The sequence below is a fragment of the Ceratotherium simum genome, chromosome 10 (genome assembly GCF_057802395.1).
Source record: "Ceratotherium simum simum isolate JZ-2026a chromosome 10, ASM5780239v1, whole genome shotgun sequence".
Taxonomy (NCBI): domain Eukaryota; kingdom Metazoa; phylum Chordata; class Mammalia; order Perissodactyla; family Rhinocerotidae; genus Ceratotherium; species Ceratotherium simum.
In genome coordinates, this window is record NC_141909.1 from 82021570 (window position 1) to 82046240 (window position 24671).

The window sequence follows — 24671 nt, forward strand, 5'->3', positions numbered from 1 at the left end:
GAAGGACCCTTAGGATTGTAAAGATATGTGATGGGAGTGGAGGAACTGAACGTAAATCTTAGGCTTCAAGCCTGAGTGAGTTGGTAGACTTCTCTTGCTGTGTCACACAGGGCTGGAGATCTGGGTTTCTGGCTCTCTCTCTGGGCAGGTGAGCTGGCTTTCAGCATGTGATAGCCAGAGCTGCATGGGCATTCCATTTTAGCAGCAGAGCTCCTAGGTTTGTTTTGACTTATTGGTCTAATGATGGCAGGACCCAAATTAACTGTGATAACTGTAATAGTTAAGGCATGAGAGTAGAGAAACTTGGCAAATGCTGAGTGCTAATCACGTGGAGGGCTGATTTTAGGGACAATGACAAGGGACAGAAGAAGAATAGGAACCAAAGGAAAAAGGCCAAGAATAGGGAGGTCAGAGATAGAAAAACCAAACTAATGAGATGCGCCCTAATTCACATCCACTAAGATGACTATCACTGATCACCATTTTGACCATCTCAGACATGGTTTTGTTTAGGTAGTTATTATCCTTCTTTGGGGTATATCCATGAATGTGTAACTTGAATTTGCATTTTTGTGTAACAAAAATATGTTTTATCATCTACTCTTTGAAAAGACATATATAGGGTAAGATGTCAGGCTAATAGGCATCAAGAAATTATATACCTTGTTGTTTTTGGTTTGTGAGGAAGATCAGCCCTGAGCTGACATCCATGCTAATCCTCCTTTTTTTCCTGAGGAAGACAGGCTCTGAGCTAACATCTATTGCCAATCCTCCTCCTTTTTTTCCCCAAAGCCCCAGTAGATAGTTGTATGTTGTAGTTGCACATCCTTCTAGTTGCTGTATGTGGGACGCGGCCTCAGCATGGCCGGAGAAGCGGTGCGTCGGTGCGCGCCCGGGATCCAAACCTGGGCCGCCAGTAGCGGAGCGCGTGCACTTAACCGCTAAGCCACGGGGCCGGCCCAGAAATTATATACCTTAGTACCTTAAGAACCTAAAACCTGGAGAAGTCAAGTTCCTTCTCACATATAGTAACATATAGCCAATGCCAAGATAAAATGTCAATCTAAAAAACAAACAGGGGCTGGCCTGGTGGTGCAGCAGTTAAGTGCGTGTGCTCAGCTTTGGCGGCCCAGAGTTCGCAGGTTCAGACCCTGGGCGTGCACCGATGCACCGCTTGTCAAGTCATGCTGTGGTGGCATCCCATATAAAGTAGAGGAAGATGGGCACAGATGTTAGCCTAGGGTCAGTCTTCCTCAGCAAAAAGAGGAGGATTGGCATCGGATGTTAGCTCAGGACAGATCTTCCTTAAAAAAAAAAAAAAAAACCTTATAAAAAACAAACAAAACAAACAAGAACGAAGAAATGAGACAACCACTATAAAACTAAACACGTGCACCTCCAATGCTTTATTTTTGTGTGTGTGTGAGATCAACCCTGTGCTAACATCTGCCAATCATCCTCTTTTTTTTTTGCTGAGAAAGACTGGCTCTGGGCTAACATCCGTGCTCATCTTCCCCCACTTTATATGGGACATCACCACAGCATGGCCTGCCAAGCAGTGCGACGTTGTGTGCCTGGGATCCGAATCAGTGAACCCCGGGCCGCCGCAGCGGAGCGTGCGCACTTAACCGCTTGCGCCACCGGGCCGGCCCCTCCAATGCTTTATTTTATACTGTTGCAGCAGGAAGAGGAATTGACATAGCTACCTACTACATTCCAGGCATGTGCTGTTCACTAGGGATACATAGATGAACAAGACATAGTCTTGATGTAGTCTTATCCACCATGGAGCTTATAGTCTAGTAATCTTACCATATTAATTCTCATAGTAAACCCTTTGTGGGGCTGGCCCCATGGCTTAGCGGTTAAGTGCGTGCACTCCGCTACTGGCAGCCCGGGGTTCGGATCCAGGCTCGCACTGATGGACCGCTTCTCCAGCCACGCTGAGGCCATGTCCCACATACAGCAACTAGAAGGATGTGCAGCTATGACATACAACTATCTACTGGGGCTTTGGGGAAAAAAAGGAGGAGGATTGGCAATAGATGTTAGCTCAGAGCCGGTCTTCCTCAGCAAAAAGAGGAGGATTAGCATGGATGTTAGCTCAGGGCTGATCTTCCTCACAAAAAATAAATAAATAAATAAATAAACCATTTGAGGCAGATATTATTGCCAGTATTTTATGAGAAAACTTGGGTCTATGAATGGTCAGTAACCCACTCAAAGACACAGTAAGACACGAGTTTCTAGCCCTGCTCCATCTGACGTGTTAAAGGTGGATCTGAGCATCGTCAGCATCCATCTATACTATTTGCTTTATAGAGATCCTGCAAATATTACTTTTAATATAATATTTGATATGTACAAAAGAATAGATCATTTTTACTGATTTATGAAGAATATAATAAAATAAACATTCATGGGGTCTGGCCCAGTGGCGTAGTGGTTAAGTTTGCGTGCTCTGCTTTGGTGGCCCAGGGTTCACGGGTTCAGATCCTGGGTGTGGACCTACACGCTGTTCATCAGGCCATGCTGTGGTGGCGTCCCACATACAAAATAGAGGAAGACTGGCACAGATGTTAGCTCAGGGACTATCTTCCTCACCAAAAAAAAATAATAATAAAATAAAATAAAATAAACATTCATGACCTTACTACTCAACTTAAGATCTAGAACATTATCAGTACCATATGTGCACCTTTTGGATCTGATTCCCCTGTCTTCCCACCAGAAGTAAGAAATATCCTTTATTTTGTATTTACCATTACCCTGCCTAAAAAAATAGTTTTATTGTATATATGTATCCCTAGACAATATATGGATTTAGTTTTGCTTATTTTTGTGCTTTATAAAAATATTCTTGAGATTCATTTATGTTATTGCTTGTAGTTGTAGTACATCTATTTTCATTGCTATATAATGTTCTGCTGTGTGACTTTGCTGTAATTTATTAGTCTTTTATTCTTTTGATGAACATTATAACTATTTCCAGTTTGGGGCTGTTGTACACAATGCTGCCATTAATATCCTTGCATATGTCTCCCAGGTGCGTAAGTGCAAGAGTGTCTACAGGGTACATGCCTAGGAGTGAGATTGCTGGGTCTGTTTTTCCATCTGGGATTCTGATTATAACTCATTGTAGCCTTTATATCTTTTTTTTTCGTGAGGAAGATTGGCCCTGAGCTAACATCTGTGCCAGTCTTCCTCTATTTTTTATGTGGGTTGCTGCCACAGCATGGCTTGATGAGAAATGTGGGTCCACACTTGGGATTCGAACCCGTGAACCTGGGCCGCTGAAGTGGAGCGCGCAACCTTAACCGCTATGCCACTCCGCTGGCCCCTAGCCTTCAAATCTTTTAACCTCTCTTTCATATTTTCTGTCTCCCTGTGTCTTTGGAATACTTTGGAATCTTGATACACTTTTTAGATCTTCCAGTTTACTAATTCTAGTTTTAGCTGTGTCTAATCTGCTATTTAAATCATCCACTGAGTTTAATTTAATAATTAAATTTTCATTTTAAAAGTTCTGTTTGCTTCTTTCCCAAATTTATCTACTCATTTTTAATAGTTACTCATTGTTTGGTCATTCTTTGTGGTTCCATTTTTCAAATCTTTGAGCATTTAATGCATACTTTTTTATATTATATATCTGATAATTCCAATGCCTGAGGTTCCTCAGAATCAGCTCCTGACATGAGGCTTTCTGGGCCAGTGATTTATGAGACTGATGTGCTGCCCACTGCGCTAAGAATGTGATTCTGGGCCAGTGATTTATTAAGGAAGTACTCCCAGAACAAACCAGTGAGGGAGTGAGGGGACAGGATAAGGAAGATCAAGAAGCCAACTAAGGGTGTGATTTCAGAAGTCCCAGGCTCAACAAGAGTCCATGGAGTTCTGGAGCATGAAGGACTCTGCAAAGTTTGTCACCTTTTAAGGCAAGAGAGCTGAGCTTTCATATTCCTGCGTCAGTCACTGCGTTTTACTGCCCAAGGAGGGGTTGTCTGCCTGCTGCAAGACATGCCAGTAGTTGAGAGACAAGGTGGTAGGAGAGAAAGGGTTTTATTACAGCTTGCTAGCCAGGGGGAAGATGGCTGACTCATGTCCGAAAGAACCAGCTTACAGAACAAAGACTACAGGCCATTTATATAGGGGATTGGTCACAGGGTGGGAGAGGCGTCTGGCTTCCGGGTGGGGCAGACACCTGGTATCAGAGACTGGAGCAATGTCCTCTACCCTGATCTTTCAGTTGTCATTGATGACGGCTATCAGCATAGACTCTCTGCCCGGTGGTTGTCACATTCCTAAGGAACTCAAAAGAACAAAGTTATCAGCTTATCACAGCTGGGAGGGGCCATAAAATCCACAGAGCATGTATTTCTCCTGGAGGGTGCGTATCCAGCTGGGTTAATTAATCAGAGGTCATTCAAAGTTACAATGTGGTTTCTTTTCTACAACATGGCTTCCCTTATGTCTACCTTGTGCTGAGCTGGTGTCATGACTAGGGGCCTTGCTGGTTGGATGTGAACTCCTGAGGACTTCCAGGTCTGTGGTCTGGGTCTAGGGTAGGACCCTGAGGAAGAGGGTAGGTGTGAACCTTTAGCAACAAAGAATTCAAAAACAGTGCTGGTAAAAGGGATTCAAAGAGATCTGGGTGGAGCAACAATGGCCTCCACTATAGAAATCATTGAGGGGCTTTAAATAAAACAATTTTTTTTTCCTGATTGACTTATTCTACTTTCATTCATTAAAAAATCCTGACTAGGGGCCGGCCTGGTGGTGTAGTGGTTAAATGCGCGTGCTCCGCTTCAGTGGCTCAGAGTTCGCAGGTTCGGATCCTGGGCGCACACCGAGGCACCGCTTGTCGGGCCATGCTATGGTGGCGTCCCATATAAAGTGGAGGAAGATGGGCACAGATGTTAGCCCAGGGCCAGTCTTCCTCAGCAAAAAGAGGAGATGGGCATTGGATGTTAGCTCAGGGCTGATCTTCCTCACAAGACAAACAAACAAACAAACAAAACTGAAAAAAGCAATCCTGACTGAGCACCTCCTGTGAGCTGGGTGCATTTTAGCACTGGGGATCAAGTAGTAAACACACTAGACTAAGATCTCTGAGCTTGAGGAACTCACATTCTACAGGGAGAGGGAAGAGTAGAGATGTAGATAATCCCAAATGAATCACTGAAATATACGGTGTGTCAGATCGGGAGTTGGCAAGACACCACCAGCTGGCCAAATCTGGCCTGCAGCCTGTTTTTTATATGCCATGAACTAAGATTGGTTTTTACATTTTTAAGGATTATATAATAAAAAAAGAAGACTATGTAACAGAGACCTTAGGTAGCCACAAAGCCTAAAATATTATTATGTGGCCGTTTACGGAAAAAGTTTCTCAATCTCGGTATAAATAGTTGAGATTCTGACTCCAATTCTGATTTGTGGGTTTTCCCCCACACTGCCAGGCAATTCTCCAACACCAGCTGGTGTTGTTGATGTAGAATAACCAATAACCATTCTATAAGTAAGAGGTAAGGTGAGTTTCACTTGAGCCAAAGTGAGGATTATATCCTAGGAAGGTCTTTTCCAGAAAGGAAGAAAGCGTTCTGGAGAAACATGGTTTTGAGTACAGTCTTATACTTTTTTAGAACAAAGAACGTACATTAAACATGCCCAGGATACATACTCATCAAAGTTTCAAAGAGATATTCAGTTGCAAATTAGCAGGTTGACATGACCCTGTTGTCTGGGAAAGGGATTAATTCAGGCGTTACCACTAGGGTATTACCAATAGGGCAATTCTAATAGGGCATAGGAGGGGAAGTACGAATTCTTATCTTAAGAGAGTGCATTCTTGGGCTGGCTTGGTGGCGTAGTAGTTAAGTTCGTGTGCTCTGCTTCAGCGGCCCAGGGTTTGCTGGTTGGGATCTGGGGCCAGACCTATGCACCGCTTATCAAGCCATGCTGTGGCAGCATCCCACATATAAAATAGAGGGAGATGGGTACAGCTGTTAACTCAGGGCCAGTCTTCCTTGGCAAAAAGAGGAGGATTGGCAGATGTTAGCTCAGGGTTGATCTTCTTCACCAAAAAAAAAAAAAAAAAAAATTAAAAAATAAAGTTAAAAAAAAAGAGAGTGCATCCTTTACTTTAATGGTTAAAGCAGATGTACAATGTATGTGTGATAGGCCATAAGTCAGGCTTCTTTAGTTCAAGAAGAACTGTTCAAGTTTTGAACCTGAATAGTTACCCCATATACCTCAATATGTGAAAATCTCTTGTCAGTGTCCTACAGTTCAACTCAGTTCTGACACTATCTACCTGGAGATGGCATCAGATCCCACAGGTTAAGGGCTTAGTTCCACAAGACTGCCCTGCACTTCAGACACCAATCGCAAGTCCAGGTTGTTAGCTGTACTTCCGACCCACTGGCTGTAAATCAGAGGATCCTACAACCCCCTCCTTGGGTTCCATAATTTGCTAGAAGGGCTCATAGAACTCAGGAAGCCAGTTTACTCACTAGATGGCCAGTTTATTACAAAGGATAGTAAAGGATACAAATCAACAGCCAGATGACGAGAGACATAGGGCAAAGTATGTGAGGAGGGGTGCGGAGCTTCTGTGCTCTGTGGGCACGCCACTCTCCTCAAACCGCCGCGTGTTCACCAACCCAGAAGCTCTCTGAACCCTGTCCTTTGGGGTTTTTATGGGGGCTTCATTACATAGGCATGATTGATTAAATTGTTGGCCATTGCTGACTAAACTTAGTCTCCAGCTCTCCCCTTTCCTGAGGTGGGGTGGGGCAGGACTGAAAGTTCCAACCCTCTGAACACATTATTGTCTCCCCACCCTCAGGGGCTTTCCAAAAGTATCCTCGTTAACATAACAAAAGACCCCTTTATTGCTCTCCTCACAGGAAAGTCTAAGGGTTTTAGGAGCTCTGTGCCAGGAATGGGGATGAAGACCAAATAAATATTTCTTATTATAAATCACAATATCACAATAGTGATAGGTGCTAAGAAGAAAAATAAATTTTGCAGTGTGTGTTTGGTGATCTTGGATTGTGAACTCATATTTTATTGATCTTAATCTGTGGAAAGCTTGGGCCTAAATTGGATATAGTTTTCTCCACTGTGGGTTTTCTTTACCACCCATTTTATTTGCCTTCCTAGTTCTGGGGATTAACTAGCTATCTGACTTAGTCTCCTTCACACCTGATCCTGAGAGTCTGTAGGCACAGAGCTGCTCATGGCATTTATTCTTAGGGGATAAAGACAGGAAACCCTGCCTTTTGCTCGTTTTTTTACTGAACCAAGTGGGCTTGCCTCCTGGTGAGTTAAATAAGACTCTCCACCAGTGGAAGTTGTCTCACAAAGTAAAGTGTATTTGCAGCAGATAGGAGGCCATGAGGAGTCATTTCCAAAGTCATGACGTCCCCGAATAAAGGGAAGGAGGAACTTTTGTTTGGTTGGGGAATGAATATTCAAAAGGGAAAGGGGGGTACACTGCAGATTATGGTAATGAGGCTTAATCTCCTCTTGAAGAGATCTTCGAATTAAAAATAAGGCAAGGTCACAGGCACAGCTCTTGTAGGGAGACTTGGTTAGCTTCAGGGTGGCTACTGGTTGTCTCCTTAACATAACAGCAGTTAAATGCTTCTGTGGGAGATCAAAATTGGGCCACCCTGAAATATGTGTCTTTACCTTGATTATTTTCTCTGATGGACGTTTGACCTCCCCCACTAACTGCCTAAAGGAATTTAACTCTGGGTATAGACAGACTGGTAGGGTCCTCGCTAGGCCCATTCTTTTCAAAGTTCTGTTTGCCAAATATTTACATTTGTAAAGGTATCTCCCTCTGTGGTGTAGTGGGAAAAGCAGGGGGGAGTGGGGATGACCTTATTTCTAGAAACTCTTATCAGGACAGAAGAAGAAGACTTAAATCTACATTCTCTTGATTACTGTGATTTCTGTCTCTCCGGCCACATTCTCTGTAGGTGGCTCTGTAAAGAATTGTCTGACAAACATTTACATTTCCCTCTCCATGTGAATTGTCTTCTTCCCCTCTGAAATCCCAAACCCCCCACCCCCAACATCTTCCTTTGTCTTTAGCTAAAGATGGTATTTAAGATGAAAATCGCCGCTATTGTGTTGAGAAACTCAGTTTCCCTGGTTTCTCCCATGTATACATGTTATTAAGCTTGGCATTATTTTCTCCTGCTAACCTGTCTTTTAATTATTTGGCCAGCCATAAGAACCTTAAGGGAAAAGGTGGAGGGGGATTCTCCCTCTTTCCCGCCCTTGCGTTCCTCTGGGCACTAGTTGGTGACACTTTCAGTTCCTTTTTTTTTTAGTTGATAAATATTTCTTAATGAAACAGCTCCTTCTTTTTAGTTCCTAGATTTTCTTTTTTTTTTTTAAATAGATTTTATTTTTTAGAGCAGTTTGAGGTTCATGGCAAAATTGAGGAGAGGTAAAGAGATTTCCCATTTGCCCCCTGTCCCCATTCTCAACATCTCCCGCCAGAGTGATACATTTGTTACAATTAACGAACCTACATTGACACATCATAATTATCCAAAATCCATAGTTTACCTTAGGATTCTCTCCGTGTTGTACATTCTATGGGTTTGGGCAAATGCATAATGACATATATCCATCATAATGGTATCATACAGAGTAGACTCACTGCCCTAAAATTCCCCTATGCTCTGCCTGTTCATCTCTCACTGCCCTCCAGTCCCTGGCAACTACTGATCTTTTCACTGTCTCCATAGTTTTGCCTTTTCCACAATGTCATATGGTTGTCATATAGTGGGTAGCCTTTTCAGATTGGCTTCTTTCACTTAGTAATATGTCTTGAAGATTCCTTCATGTCTTTTTGTGGCTTGATAGCTCACTTCTTTTTATCGCTGAATAATATTCCATTGTCTGGATATACCACAGTTTATTTATCTATTCACCTACTGAAGGACATCTTGGTTGCTTCCAAGTTTTGGCAATTATGAATAAAACAGCTATAAACATCTGTGTGCAGGTTTCTATGTGAACTTAAGTTTCAACTCTTTTGGGTAAATACCAAGGAGCTCGATTGCTGGATCATAAGGTAATAGTATGTTTAGTTTTGTAAGAAACTGCCAAACTGTCTTCCAAAGTGGCTGTACCATTTTGCATTCCCACCAGCAATGAATGAGAGTTCCTGTTGCTCAACATCCTCACCAGCATTTGGTGTTGTCAGTGTTCCGGATTTTGGCCATTTTAATAGGTGTAAAGTGGTATCTTATTGTTTTAATTTGCATTTCCTTGATGACATATGGTGTACAGCATCTTTTCATATGCTTAGTTGCCATTTGTTTGTCTTTTTTGAGTTGTTTTTCTATTTTTTTCCTTCTTTTTTTTTTTTTTTGTGAGGAAGATCAGCCCTGAGCTTACATCCACCAATCCTCCTCTTTTTTTTTGCTGAGGAAGACTGGCCCTGGGCTAACATCCGAGCCCATCTTCCTCCACTTTACTTGGGACGCTGCCACAGCATGGTCTGACAAGCGGTGCATCGGTGCGTGCCCGGGATCCAAACCTGGGCTGCCAGCAGCAGAGCGCGTGCACTTAACCGCTACACCATGGGCCAGCCCCCCTTTTTCTATTTTTGATTAAAGGGGGAGCCTTGAAAAATGTCCTTACTTGCTATACTTGCTGCAACTCCCTAATGCATAAAAATTATTCTTATGCAGGTGTTATGAGAGGTTCGGGGATTCGATTGGAGACGTAAAAAAAACTTTCCACTCCAAACAAATGGACTGAAGGTATATTTTATTATATAGAGGATAGTAAAGGCGGTAGTCCATAAACAGATCCGAATAGGTCAAATAATAAGAGGGGAAAAAACACCAGCTCTACTGGAAAGGGAAAACATCCACATTGGCTGAGATAGCAGCAGATTCGAATAGGTCATATAATAAGAGGGAAGAACATCAGATCGATCGGAAAGGGAAACACCAGATCTACTAAAGGGAAATGACACAAATCAACCGGAAAGAGCAACACCAGGTTGACGGAAAAGAGAACACATCAGATCAGTTACTTCACAATAAATCAATTACTCAACGATAAATCAGTTATTTACAACATCCACGCCCCACTGCAGGGAGAGTCCTGTCAGTCGACATGGCTGGGCAAGGATCACACGTCCTGGGCAAGGCATCCCTTCCACAGGTGGAACTCTCACCAGGCCTCGGTTTCCAGCAGGTTACACGTTTTGCAGAGCAAGCATTTAGTGTTCCCATGCACAAATGGTTATCAGTGGTGTACATGCACTGAGCCCCCTCCGGCTGTCGTCCCAGCCCAGTAGTTGTGTACATGCATTTTTTACCCTGCTTATCCTCCCAGCCCAGCACAGATGGCCAGTCTGCTCCAGGCTGCGGCGCCCGAAGGGCCTTGAAATCTTTACACATTGCAACTGTCTCCATGGGAGAAGTGCCAGTTCCCACCATGCAGAAAGCAGCTTTTATATTTCTTTTTGTGCTGGTGGCTGTAAGTCAATGGAGTGGCCAAACATGGCTGTACTCATGTCAAGACATTTTCGGCCGTGGCCATCTCCATTAACCATAAGACACCATGTGCACAGACAATGAACTTCGTACACAAGGCACACCCAAGAACCCGAAATTTAATGATTATAATAATTACAAAACTGTCTTGCAATAAAGGACCCAAACCCCAAGGTAACCAATCAAACAATCCCCTAGAATATGAAATGTTATTAACTTGATCTTGTAAATCATGTACAGCATCAAAGATAACATTAGATAAGATAACATCTAGGCCTAACAAATTAGCTTGTAGAAGTCTAGACCAGCCCCCATCGTGGAGGGTAGCAGAAGGCAGGGTAATAGAGAAATTATAATTAGTTTTGTGTAATTGATCAGAGATAGGCTTATACTGAGAAGTTGCTTGATGTTTCTGAGACCAAATTTCTCGGCCATTCATAGTCCAGGTTACAGGTCCCACTGGTGTGGAGCAGTTGGTCTAACAGTGCAGGGTCAAAGGTTGTCCTAGGGAGACATTAGTTGGGGTGTAGGTCTGCAGCAGACATGGAGTTGCAGCACAGCATAGCGAGAACAGCAGGAATATCTGTTTATGTAAAGAAACAGAATTTTTAGGAACATGATATAATTGTTCATTTCCTGGATACGTGACTGTGAGTGTTGCAGTGGGCCCTTGGGCCACTACTTCTGCGGCACAGAGAGCCGCATTGGGTGGGTATGTCACCCACACTTTTGCTCCAGGTTTCTATCCATCTGTAGACCCAAATTCTTGCATTCCTCTTTTAGTTAATTTAGTTGGAGGTTGTCCTTGTGACACACTTGGAGTTAGGAGGGGAAGTACCAATAATTGTCCCATTTATTTTCCAGACTTTATAGTTAGCACTGTCACTACCATTATGTAATATAAATTTTATTTCTCCTTGGTAATCTGAATCAATGACTCCTCCTAGTGCATCAGTACCTTTTGTTGCCAGTCCAGAGTGTCCTTTTAACAAACCAAAAGTGTTTTTGGGCAATTGTACCCCTATCCTGGTAGGGACTATAGATTGCTTTTTAGGGGGCAATTGAATGGAATAAACAATAGATAAATCCAATCCAGCCGCTTCGGCCGTGGCATGAAAAGGCGGTTTAGCAGATTTAGTCAAGGGCCAGCAAGTTAAGGTCATAAGCTCATGGGTGGTGGCTGCCACTTCTGTAATCTTTGCTGGTAATAATCTTGACAAAGGAGTCTCATTGGGGCCTAGTGGCCTGTTATTTAACATATTTAGAGCAGTACTTAGATGGTTGTGCCACCCCTTTAATGAGCCATGACCGAGTTTCCTCAGTTGTTGTTTAAGCAATCCATTCATTCGTTTTATGAGGCCTGCAGCTTGGGGGTAATAAGGTATATGATAAATCCATTCTATATGATTTTCCTTTGTATAAGTTTGAATCAACTTATCTGTAAAGTGGGAACCGTTGTCCCTCTGAATCTGCCTTGGTGTTCCATAGTATAACTTAATTGTATCTAATAATTTTATGGCATTCTGTTGGGTGGCTACTTTAGCCAGCATAGCCAATAAATAACCAGAATATGTATCAACAGCAGTGCAGGCATAAATATATCCACAAGAATTTGGCGATGGTTCAATAAAATCTATTTATCAGGTATGGGTGGGAAATAATCCCTTTTGAATATGACCTTGGTAGGGGTGTGGAACTCCCTGTTTATTTAACTGTTGGCATAACTGACATTGTTATGCTGCAGTGGCAATATCATCATGGGTGACAAGGATTCCCCTTTGTTGTGCCCACCTGTATGAAGTTTGTTCTTCCACGTGTCCACTCTTTTCGTGGACCCATTGTGCTAAGCCTGAGTAGTGTGTTGCATGACTTTGCATCAGCTGATCAGCGTTAAGAGTTATACTTTTGTACTGTAGAAATTAAAGAACTGTGAGCATCAACACAAAATACAGTAACAATTGTGTTTTGGCACCATAATCATATGGTGATTTCATATGATTTTTTTCTTTTTTTCATAATTTCTTTCATAATTTCTTTTTAAGTTAAAAAAAAACTTTAATTTTGGCAGTTTATCAAAAATATCAAAAAATTTTAAAACACTTGGTCCAATAGGAAACAGTGCCTAGTTATTCATTTAATCAAGTTGACAACAGAAACAGTGAAAGGCAAACAGAGAGTTAAAACAGTCAAAAAACAAAAACCTTAAGAGAGACTTCAGTCCTTTTGAACATAGGAAATTATTTTAACAGAACGTAGATGTTTTGTCTTTTATATAGACTTACTCAAAAGAACATCTTTTAATTTCTGTATAAAGAGTAGACCAAAAGTTTAAGAAAATTACCTTTATAAGAAAGAAAGCCAAATCCTTATTTTTCACCAGCTTTCTTTAGCCAACTTGATCATGTACAAAACTCCTCAGGGTTTTACTTCCACAAACCTTTTGTCACTTACTTTTTGCATTTAGAATTTGTCCCATGTCTTTTTTCTTTTCTTAGTACTTTAGGACAAATTTATCTTTCTTAATAAAACAAACAAAAATATCTCTATTTTCTATACCTTTTTTACGGACAACATACATTTTGCTTTTTTTGTATATAGACTTCCCAGAAATGTGTACTTTTTCATAGAAAATCCCTCAACATGCACAGAACATGTTTATCAATAGATGTAAGCATCTTTCAGTTTCTCTGAGATAAGAAACCAACGGCAGACATTTTGAAATAACTTTGTCTTTTAGAAGTCTCGGTCGGTGTATTAATTAAAGATTGCATTTCATCGTGAGAGGTTTTGAATCCTCTCTTTTAAGGGTGACCCTTAAGGTGGACTCATCTGAAACAGAGGTTCTCCAGAATAGCCATCACAATTTCAAATTACTTCAAAAGTTTACTTATTTTCACTTGCTTAATTTCAGATCAGGAATTCCGGGGGCGTTGAAGCGGGAAGCTCAGCGAGAGAGGGGAGAGGAGCGCAGACTCAGCTTCGGCTGCCGGCGTGTCTAATTACTTTCTTCTAAAGAGGCAGTACAGTATTCCTGATTTTATTTAGAAACCTCAAAGATTAAAATAGGCTTCCCACTAGTTGTTTAACTTTTTAGCTGGCTTTTTCCGATTGCATAAGCAAATACATGAGTTTTGGTAAACTGAAATTGCCCCATTTTGGTCACTTTTTCTCTGGAGTCTATGGAATATTGTGGCCATGTGTTGTTACAAGAAAAAACTATCTTCTTCTTGGACATGGGCTCCTAGCTGAAGTCAGCGCATTTAGCCAAGAGGTGGCCCAGAGGGCTTTCTTTGGGGACAGATGGAATTCCCCCCCCCTTCAAAATTACAAACATACAGAACAGACAGTCAAATGGGATCCCAAACAGAGCAGATAGGTGTATCTAACAGATTCCGGGTAAAAGTCCTACAACTATTCCCACTCCAGTAGGGATGGCCCTGCCTCTTAAAGAGACAGGACCCCAGATGGAGGGGAAGGGAGTTCTCCGTGTAAGCAAAAACCAACAAACAGACAAACGAACAAACAAATAATTCTAGAGCCTGTTTCCCTGTCATAAGAAAACATGTCCAGGGTCAGCGGTGCCAGGTCAGTTGGAAAGCACTGGGAGCAGTCCCTAGGGGCAAATCACCTAGGCAGCTGCTGGACTGTTTCCCAGGACATCCCACCCGGCCCAGGGCCACCGAGCCACGGACAAACAACCTCCCCGCTGGCTCGCCACATTATTATTGGATACATATTCAGGCTCTCTATTTGTCACATAAGAGAGGACAAATAAAACTAGAATGCCAGGCTCATGGCAAGGAAAGAGTTCCTATTTTGGGTGACATCAGCCGGGACTGTAAATCTGAAACTTCTTTTTTCACAAGCACCTTCTCCTTTGTATTTTATCCCTGTTTTCCATAGCCCGACGATAAGCAGTCAGTAAACAACAACCTCGCTGTGCTGCGGGAAAAGAAACATGATCTCTCTCTTTTTTTTCCCCCTACTGTCTGCAAAGCTTTGGTCACATCCAATGATTCATATCTCGCAGACAAACATCCCAAGATTCACATAATCCTGACCTACGAGCCCACTCCCCAGCCAGAGTGCAAGAGGGAGGGTCCTCCCATCCTGGAATTTCTTCCACCTTGGCTTCAGTTACCTTTTGTTTGAACAGGAAAGCCATCTCCTTAATGAATCCTGCTCACAGCGCCAATTATGTTATGAGAGGTTCGGGGATTCGATCAGAGATGTAAAAAAAACTTTCCACTCCAAACAAATGGACTGAAGGTATATTTTATTATATAGAGGATAGTAAAGGCAATAGTCCGCAAACAGATCTGAATAGGTCAAATAATAAGAGGGAAAAAACACCAGCTCGACTGGAAAGGGAAAACATCCACATTGGCTGAGATAGCAGCAGATTCGAATAGGTCATATAATGAGAGGGAAAAACATCAGATCGATCGGAAAGGGAAACACCAGATCGACTGAAGGGAAATGACACAAATCAACCGGAAAGAGAAACACCAGGTTGACCGAAAAGAGAACACATCAAATCAATTATTCACAACAAACTCCACAATAAATCAATTACTCACAACATCCACGCCCCACTGCAGGGAGAGTCCTGTCAGTCGACATGGCTGGGCGGGGATCACACGTCCTGGGCAAGGCATCCCTTCCACAGGTGGAACTCTCACCAGGCCTCGGTTTTCAGCAGTTTATATAAGCAGTTACAGATTTTGCAGAGCAAGCATTTAGTGTTCCCATGCACAAATGGTTATCAGTGGCATACGTGCACTGAGCCCCCCGGCTATGGTCCCAGACCAGTAGTTGTGTACGTGCATTGTTTACCCTGCTTATCATCCCAGCCCAGCACAGATGGCCAGTCTGCTCCAGGCTGTGGCGCCCGAAGGGCCTTGAAATTTTTACACATTGCAACTATCTCCATGGGAGAAGTGCCAGTTCCCACCACGCAGAAAGCAGGTTTTATATTTCTTTTTGTGCTGGTGGCTGTAGGTCAATGGAGCGGCCAAACATGGCTGTACTCATGTCAAGACAGCAGGATCCTGTGATTTTGTAAACAGAGGCCCTTCAGAGACTGTTCCACCATAGTATTGGAAGTAGAAGTCTTCAAAAGTCTTTAGATAAATTTTATTTATTTATTTATTTATTTTTTAATTTTTTTTTTTTGTGAGGAAGATCAGCCCTGAGCTAACATCCGTGCCAATCCTCCTCTTTTTGCTGAGGAAGACCAGCTCTGAGCTAACATCTATTGCCAATCCTCCTCCTTTTTTTTTCCACCAAAGCCCCAGTAGATAGCCGTACGTCATAGTTGCACATCCTTCTAGTTGCTGTATGTGGGACACGGCCTCAGCATGGCCAGAGAAGCCGTGCGTCGGTGCACGCCTGGGATCTGAACCCGGGCCGCCAGTAGCAGAGTGCGCGCACTTAACTGCTAAGCCCCGGGGCTGGCCCCTAGATAAATTTTAAATCTCAATAAAAACAGCTCAAAAGCCACATGTTCTATTACTGTAAGGCAGAAGAAAATACACCTCCTAAGGGAACATTGACTAATAATAAAAAAGGAACTGAGAGGTAAAAGGATTTCTGCAGATTGAGTCAAAGTGTTTTTAAAAGGTGTGGAGGTGTGGAAAATGGTAGTGCAAAGAACTTAGTATTTGATTTAATGGAGGTGATGTAGGGAGCAGTAGGAAGTAATTTATTGATAATGAAAAACTGTTCAGGGGAATACATACCATTATAAAGAACTGTAAGGAATGTGTGGTATTCCTAAATAAGTAAAATTACATTTACTTTGTTAATTTATATTTTATTCCCACATTAAGTGGTTTGTAAGAGCATAGCAAGCCCTATTTTGGAAATGGGAGTCGATAATGAAAGGGTGGAAAAAATTTCCCTCCTTCTCTTCTAGGTTATTTGGCTATTCTAATAATTAAATTGATATAAGACAGATTAATGATATAAGAAAGGAGAAAAACAAACAAATTTCATACATATGGGAGCCCCATAAAAATATGAGACCCAAAAGGCAGCCAGGTAATTAAGGCTTATATACCATCCTGAGCTAAGGAAAGGGGTAGGGGTCTGGGGATACAAAGGGAAGGACGGCCATTCATAGGAAGGCAGAGGAGATGTTTGGAAAATAAAGATTGCCCTGTTATGCAGATAAATTTCTTAGGTAAAAACGTATCTCCTGTAATAGCTCTCTTCCTGGTACAGGTCCCCTTTCCAATGTAAGTTTAGGCAACTGAGGGGGAGGTAAAGAGCTTTTCCTAAATATGGGGTTTTGGTTGCCTTTAGCTCAAAATAATCCTTATGCCAAGGAGACGTATTTTGGGGTGGCAAAATCTGCTCCTCTTCAGTCTTGCCTTTGAAACTTTAAGAAGTTTCAGGGGGGGCCAGCCCGGTGGCGCAAGCGGTTGGGTGCCACGTTCCGCTGCGGCGGCCCGGGGTTCGCCGGTTCGGATCCTGGGTGCGCACCGACGCACCGCTTGTTAAGCCATGCTGTGGCGGCGTCCCATATAAAGTAGAGGAAGATGGGCATGGATGTTAGCCCAGGGCCAGTCTTCCTCAGCAAAAAAGAGGAGGATTGGCATTGGATGTTAGCTCAGGGCTGGTCCTCCTCACAAAAAAAAAAAAAAAAGAAGTTTCAGGGGCCGGCCCCGTGGCTTAGCGGTTAAGTGCGTGCTCTCTGCTACTGGCGGCCCGGATTCGGATCCCGGGTGTGCACTGACGCACTGCTTCTCTGGCCATGCTGAGGCCGTGTCCCACATACTGCAACTAGGAGGCTGTGCAGTTATGACATACAACTATCTACTGGGGCTTTGGGGAAAAAAAGGGAGGAGGATTGGCAATAGATGTTAGCTCAGAGCCGGTCTTCCTCAGCAAAAAGAGGAGAATTAGCATGGATGTTACCTCAAGGCTGATCTTCCTCATACACACACACACACAAAATAAAATAAAAAAGAGTTTTAAGTAGTTTCACAATCCAGAAGCTGAGTTGATAGATTGCTTCATCTCATTGAACCAGTCTCAGTCCTGAGGGTAGGTCAGTTCAGTTAAACAGCTATGTCTCATTTTAGGACGCAGTGATGCAGGGGGGCTCCCAAAGTTAGGCCTATATTGTGCAAGCAATCAGGTAATTAATAAGAGGCATTTCTGGGGCCGGCCTGGTGGCACAGTGGTTAAGTTCACATGTTCCTCTTTGGCTGCCTGGAGTTCGCTGGTTCGGATCCTGGGGGTGGACCTATTCACTACTCATCAAGCCATGCTGAGGTGGCATTCCACATAGAAGAAGTAAGAGGACCTACAACTAGGATATACAACTATGTACATATACAACTGTGTACTGGGGCTTTGGGGAGAAAAAAGAAAAAGAGGAAGATTGGCAACAGATGTTAGCTCAGGGCCAATCTTCCTCAAAAAAAAAAAAAGAGTCATTTCTATGGAAACAAAAGAAAAACAAAGGTTAATGGTTGGAGCAAATTATAAACTCAGTATCTGAGTCCTGAGAGGTGCCAGATGAGAAGATTTCTAGATGTTAGGCTCAAAGCATCTTCAGATGGAGTGAGGGCAGGCAGTGGCAATCTGACAGATTTTCCTGGTTTGCAGTTTGAATGTCTCTGATGATGTCATTGGGTATACTGGTAAACTTTCTGAGTGGCCCATATAGCAACAGGCACAAAGAAGATTGTCTAAACGTGAACTATTGTGGCGATTTCTCTGAAGTTTATATCAAGTCATCTAGCTTCAGTTTGCAGAGCTTTGGGAAAAAGGGCAGTTTTAGTTCTCAATGAGTCCAAGTCAAAAAGATGGGAGAGAACTGGAAATGTTAATTTGGAGAGTTGTAGCCAAATGTTGGAGGAAACTGGAGAATTCAGCATCCAGTCCAGTTTACAGGTGGAAAACAAAACCTCAAAGACGACTAACATGACTAGAATTAACAGAACTAGAATCTGATATCCACAAGTGTGTATTATAGTTTCTACTGAAACATATTTTTTCCTCTCTAAAATCACCCTAATTTCTACCAATGATAGCCAAAATAAGACTAACTTGTTTGCAAAATAAGTCTAGTTTCAATAAACTTGGCCTGATTATTTACATAAGTACTGCAAGAAAAGTGATTGATCATATGGGCTCTTTCTAAAAAGAGCTTTGCTGGAATGTTTCATAAGGAATCTCAGATTAGACTCTTAAAAGCCTCTCAAGGCTAGGAAGCCAAGCCAAGGACTTGCCATCAGACTTTGCCTGCAATACCTACAGATTTGGGTGAATTCCTCTCTTGCTTGAAGTTCCAAAAATATCCTGAGGTTCTTGTACCTGCTAGGCAGTGACTTTCCTTACTCACCTGTTTAGGCTGTTGGGAACCCTGTAAGCGAGGCACCAGACTGTTTTTCCAAGGGATTTTATTGGCTCCATAAAGTCAACTTTAGTTCCTTAAAGCTGTCTGGCATGTCTGATTCTACGTACATCATTCTCAAATATGACATTCCAGTCAAAGCCTTAGTAATATAACCAGTGTTTCCAATTGTGTCCTGTTACAAGGAAAATAGATTCCTATTGATTTTTTGCAAATAAATATATTGCCATGAAAATAAGAATACTCACTCACTAAGAGTTTCCAAATTCTGGAGGGATCAGGTAGGGAGAAAAATTGTTTCATCTTTGTTCAGCAAGGTACACTTTACCAAACTGCTGTAAGTCATAGATAGCTTAAGAGCAGAAGTTTCCTGGGGCCAGCCTGGTGGTGTAGTGGTTAAGTGCACGTGCACTGCACATTGGCGGCCCAAGGTTCACAGGTTCAGATCCCAGGTGTGCACTGATGTACCGCTTGTTAAGCCATGTTGTGGCGGTGTCCCATATAAGATAGAGGAAGATGGGCATGGATGTTAGCCCAGGGCCAGTCTTCCACAGCAAAAAGAGGAGGATTGGCATTGAATGTTAGCTCAGGGCTAATCTTCCTCACAAAAAACAAAAAAAAAAAACAAAAAAAGAGAAGAAGTTTCCTTAAATCTGGAAAAACAAAATATTAAAGAACCAGCAATGTTTCAAACAAAATGTCATAAAATTATAATCATTTTCCTCGGTTCATTTAGTCCCATGTTATTAATTCTTGTTAATTAATTCAAACAGTTGAATCCAATTTTTCCATTAGTTCTGGAAATTCTTACCTGATTCAGTTTTATGATCTTAAAATTATCAGAAACATGTGCTTGCCAGAGTCCTTTCCATGAATCTCCTTGAAGATGAAGCACTTTTGCAGGAACGCTTTTGCAAAAAACATCAGAGTAAAATAATAATTGTAAATGACAAAAGACTTAAAAATGGCCATGGTTCATTACAATGCAATTGACAAGGTAATTTGCTTATTTCTGTGATATACAATGTTTTAAGATAATAACTGGAATTGTGACTGATAACATTATACCAGGACATATCAGATTTCTAGAAATTTTGTATAATTTCTAGAACAGGTATAACATACCTATACAAATACAACATAAAGAAAGCTTAGTATTACTTCTTATTTAACTATGCTTCCCATGTAACTTAACATATCAAATAAGTGTAATTAGTTTAATATCTCTCTTTTTATAAGGAGAGAGAACAAATCTTTTGAGAGTTCTAGGGACCCTCTGGAAAAATCCCAAAGTTAGTTAGAGGTCAGAAGACTTCCTTTAGAATTTAATTTTGGGAAGTTTCTCAAAAATATCAAAAGGTTCCAAAACATTTGGTCAAATATGATCATAGGTCACTGTGAAACAATAGTTATCGATTTAACCAAAGTGGTGATTAAGGCTTCACAGGCAAATATGATAAAAACTTAGCTCTTTTATTTTATTTATTTATTTTTTTAAATTTTATTTATTTATTTATTTTTCCCCCAAAGCCCCAGTAGATAGTTGTATGTCATAGCTGCACATCCTTCTAGTTGCTGTATGTGGGACGCGGCCTCAGCATGGCCAGAGAAGCGGTGCGTCGGTGCGCGCCTGGGATCCGAACACTGGGCCGCCAGCAGCAGAGCGCATGCACTTAACCGCTAAGCCACAGGGCCGGCCCAAAACTTAGCTCTTTTAAAATTGAGAAGATTTAGTTTTCTTAAATAATCAAAGACCTGATTAAGACAAAACATGAGGCTTAGGAAATTATTCTGGTGAAACATAAAATCTTTGCTTTCTAGGCAGATTACTTAAAAGGTAAAGAAAAACCTTTCACAGTATCTTATCAGGAGCAGACCAATACTCTGAGAAAACTTTGTTTTTCTATCAGATGAAAGAAAATTAAGTTCCAGTTTTACATAAGTACACTATTGATGTTAAAGCTTAATTTAAAAACCTTTATAATAGCAATTCAATTTTAAGCCAACTTGATTACACAAGGTAAAATTCTCTCTCTCTTTTTCTCTCTTCTCAACTTTCTATTTAATTTGTCCTTTATTTTCCTTTTTCCCATTTTGAAATAACCAGTTTTATTTTGGGACTACTTTCTTTTCCCTTAACAAAATTGCATCTTCATACCAGACCTCATAGCTTTTCTTACCCAAAAACACATTCTACTTTCCCTGCATACAGAGTTGTTTCCCTTATTATTTCTAATAGCTTTAACCAAACATTATTTAGAACTCTTAATCCTTGGAAACCTTAATTTCTAGTGAAAACTAAGAAGTAAGCATTTGTGAACTGCCTGTTATACCAGTATTCTTTAGATTGGCAAATTTATTCATACATTTTATAATTTCTAGAAGCATATGCTTTCTCATAGTACAGTCTTTTAACGTGGCATGAGACATGTTTACTACAGGCCCAATTTTATCTTTAGTTTCTCTGTAATAGGAAGCCAACAGTAGACAGACCTATATTCAGCAACTAATGTTTCAATATTTTACCTTATCTGGAAATGATCTAGATATTTAATAAATATTCATCATATAACTTAACTCAGTAAAACTCTAAGGCTTCAAGCTACCAAAAAGATTTGGGAAACTGTTTAAGTAGATATACCATAACACATAATTACTGCTGAAAAGTTCACCTAAAAACTCATATCCCTCTTACATCTATCTAAATCACTTGCTTCCAACAATTATGTTTAGATTACCCATAAAAACTTCATGAGACATTAGAGAAAGTCAACCATCATCCCAAACTATTTTTCTTGCCAACACATTTTGTAACTGAGATAACATGAACTTATTTGATTAACAAACCCAAGTAAAATAAAAGTTGTATATCTGCATTATATTCAGTGTTGTTAACTCTAAAGACATGTCTATTTTAATTAAACCAGCAAACTTTTTTTTTTTTTTTTGTGAGGGAGATCAGCCCTGAGGTAACATCCGATGCTGATCCTCCTCTTTTTGCTGAGGAAGATTGGCCTTGGGCTAATATCCATGCCCATCTTCCTCTACTTTGTATGGGATGCCACCACAGCATGGCTTGACAAGCAGTGCATCGGTGTGTGCCCAGGATCCGAACCTGCGAACCCCGGGCTGCTGAAGCGGAGCATGTGCACTTAACCACTTGCGCCACTGGGCCGGCCCCAAACCAGCAAACTTAAATCAGCTTTAATATTGAATATTTTTACAGATCACATGAAGCTGAAAAGCATTTGGGTTAGTTTATATTTCTGAGACTTTAGGAATACTTAATTCATATAAGCACTTAATTTTCCTTAAGCCAATTAAATAGAGCTCTTTTACAAATTAATTTTAGTGATAGTATCTGGAGGTGGAAAAATATCACACATCTATAACATACATATATAGAGACACATAAACATATAGACAGATGCAAACAGAGACATTATAGCTATTGTTTTAAAGTTTTAGCCATGAGTTAGGTACAATAACACAAAACTCACTAGTTTATAAAAGAGCAGTTGGATCCAAATTTTGTTTTGGCAGTTGGAATAAGTTCACCTGCTTAGATGGCTGAAGCTTTTTACTGATATTTGTGGAGAAGATTTTTCATTTGCCCAATTTCCAAATACCTCCCCCCTCCCTTTTTTTTTCCTTTTGATGAGAAACCGCTGCCTAAAGTTTGCATTCAGAGAATGGCTCTTCAGTCCTAGAGAACATGGGGGCTAGAAAATCTACATCATAAAGGCCCAGATAAAATATCCAAGTTTTCTCTAAGATGGAGCTTTTGGGGCATATTTGCCTGTTATCAGAGGTGAAGGGCAATTATTATTTAAATTTTTCTTTCTTTTTGTCAAGTATGGGACAATTGTACTTCCAATGTTCTGATATTTTACAATATCTACAAGCATTTTGAGATGAATAGGCAAAGTTTTGGGATTGGTAAGGGTAGGTGGGTTTTGAATTGCTTCTAGAGCTGCAAGTTTGGTTTTCCAAAGATTTGCAAGACAAAGACAGTTGTTTCCAATTCCCCAGAGAACTGGATTGCCCCCTAAATGTCAAGGGGCTGGCCTCCCCATCCAACTAAATTTGCTTCTTTATATTAGGGAGATTTCTAAGTAAGATGGAGATCAGAAGATTTTTACAGGGCCAGCCTTGGTGGCCTAGTGATTAAGTTTGGCATGCTCTACTTTGGCAGCCTGGATTTGGTTCCTGGGCACAGACTTATAACACTTGTCTGTCAGTGGCCATGCTATGGCGGCAGCTCACATACAAAAAGAGGAAAATTGGCAACAGATGGTAGCTCAAGGCGAATCGTCCTCAGGAAAAAAAAAAAAAGATTTTTACATACTAGAGTTTCAGGGTTTAATGCAGTATGCCTTTAAAAAGCCTAAAGTGTTTAACAAAGGTCTTCTTTATGAGTGCACAATTCAACCTTGGATTAATTTACTTGAGGGGGAAAGCCTCTACTATTGTTCCTATCATCCCCTGAATATCAGCCTCCAATTGAGCCATTTCCTGGTCATTTGTAGGAGGGCCTGGGAGAAACTCTGGCCATCTGTTTCCTCTGTGAGGGGTGTTTTCCCCAGTGGACAACCTGGCTTATCTGATAACTACGTATAATTATGTGTGAGAAGAACACCCCTTAACAGCTAATCTAGGTCCCTGTGAGTAGGGTTGTGAATGGTCATGAATCTTTCCAATTCCTCTCTGAATTTGCTAGGCTCTTCTGAAAGTGGAGGTAAAAGGGCATTTTTTTTTTTTGTGAGGGGATCAGCCCTGTGCTAACATCTGCCAATCCTCCTCTTTTTTTTTGCTGAGGAAGACTGGCCCTGAGCTAACATCCGTGCCCATCTTCCTCCACTTTATATGGGACGCCGCCACAGCATGGCTTGCCAAGCAGTGCGTCGGTGTGCACCCGGGATCCGAACCCGCGAACCCTGGGCCGCCGCAGCGGAGCGCGCGCACTTAACTGCTTGCACCACCGGGCCAGCCCCTAAAAGGGCTTTATAATTTAGTAGATCTGCTGCTGTCCAGGGGATATGAATTCTTTGCAGTGGGGCATCCACGATACATTAGCAAAGGACATTGCATAGTAAGGCCTGAAGCTGGCAAAGCCTGGTTACAGAGCCCTGGTAAGTAGGAGGGGTCATAAGGGACAGCAGGTCCCTATAGCCTGTTTCCGTGCTTCTGCTGAATTCGCTTCCTGGCTTTCAGCATTTACACAAGTCACTTGTGTACCCCGGGCCTGGAGATCAGGCTGGAGTGCTCTCTGTAAATCTTGTGAAGAAAGGGAAGTCAAAACAGGCAGCTGGGTGTTTAAGGGATTTTCTGGGGAAGGTGGAGGAGTTTTGGGATTTAAGGGAATTTTCTTTCTTTCTTTTTTTTTTTGTGAGTAAGATCAGCCCTGAGCTAACATCCGTGCTAATCCTCCTCTTTTTGCTGAGGTTTTGAGCTAACATCTATTGCCAATCCTCCTCCTTTTTTTTTTTTTCCCCAAAGCCCCAGTAGATAGTTGTATGTCATAGTTGCACATCCTTCTAGTTGCTGTATGTGGGACGCGGCCTCAGCATGGCTGGAGAAGCAGTGCGTCGGTGCGCGCCCGGGATCCGAACCTGGGCCGCCAGTAGCGGAGCGTGCGCACTTAAGCGCTAAGCCACCGGGCCGGCCCTTAAGGGAATTTTCTGAGGCAGTAGGGCTGGTTTTTGAAAGAAGGGGTTTAGACCAGGCACCCAGAGATCCGAAAGATCTCCTGAAGGGTCAGGGACAGG

General features: G+C 41.7%; 1 protein-coding gene across 2 annotated transcripts in view; it reads left to right on the plus strand.

The window, feature by feature from the left end:
- CRYL1 (crystallin lambda 1) overlaps nucleotides 1–24671 on the plus strand; it is a 161439-nt gene that overhangs the window by 18131 nt on the left and 118637 nt on the right. The window lies entirely within an intron of this gene.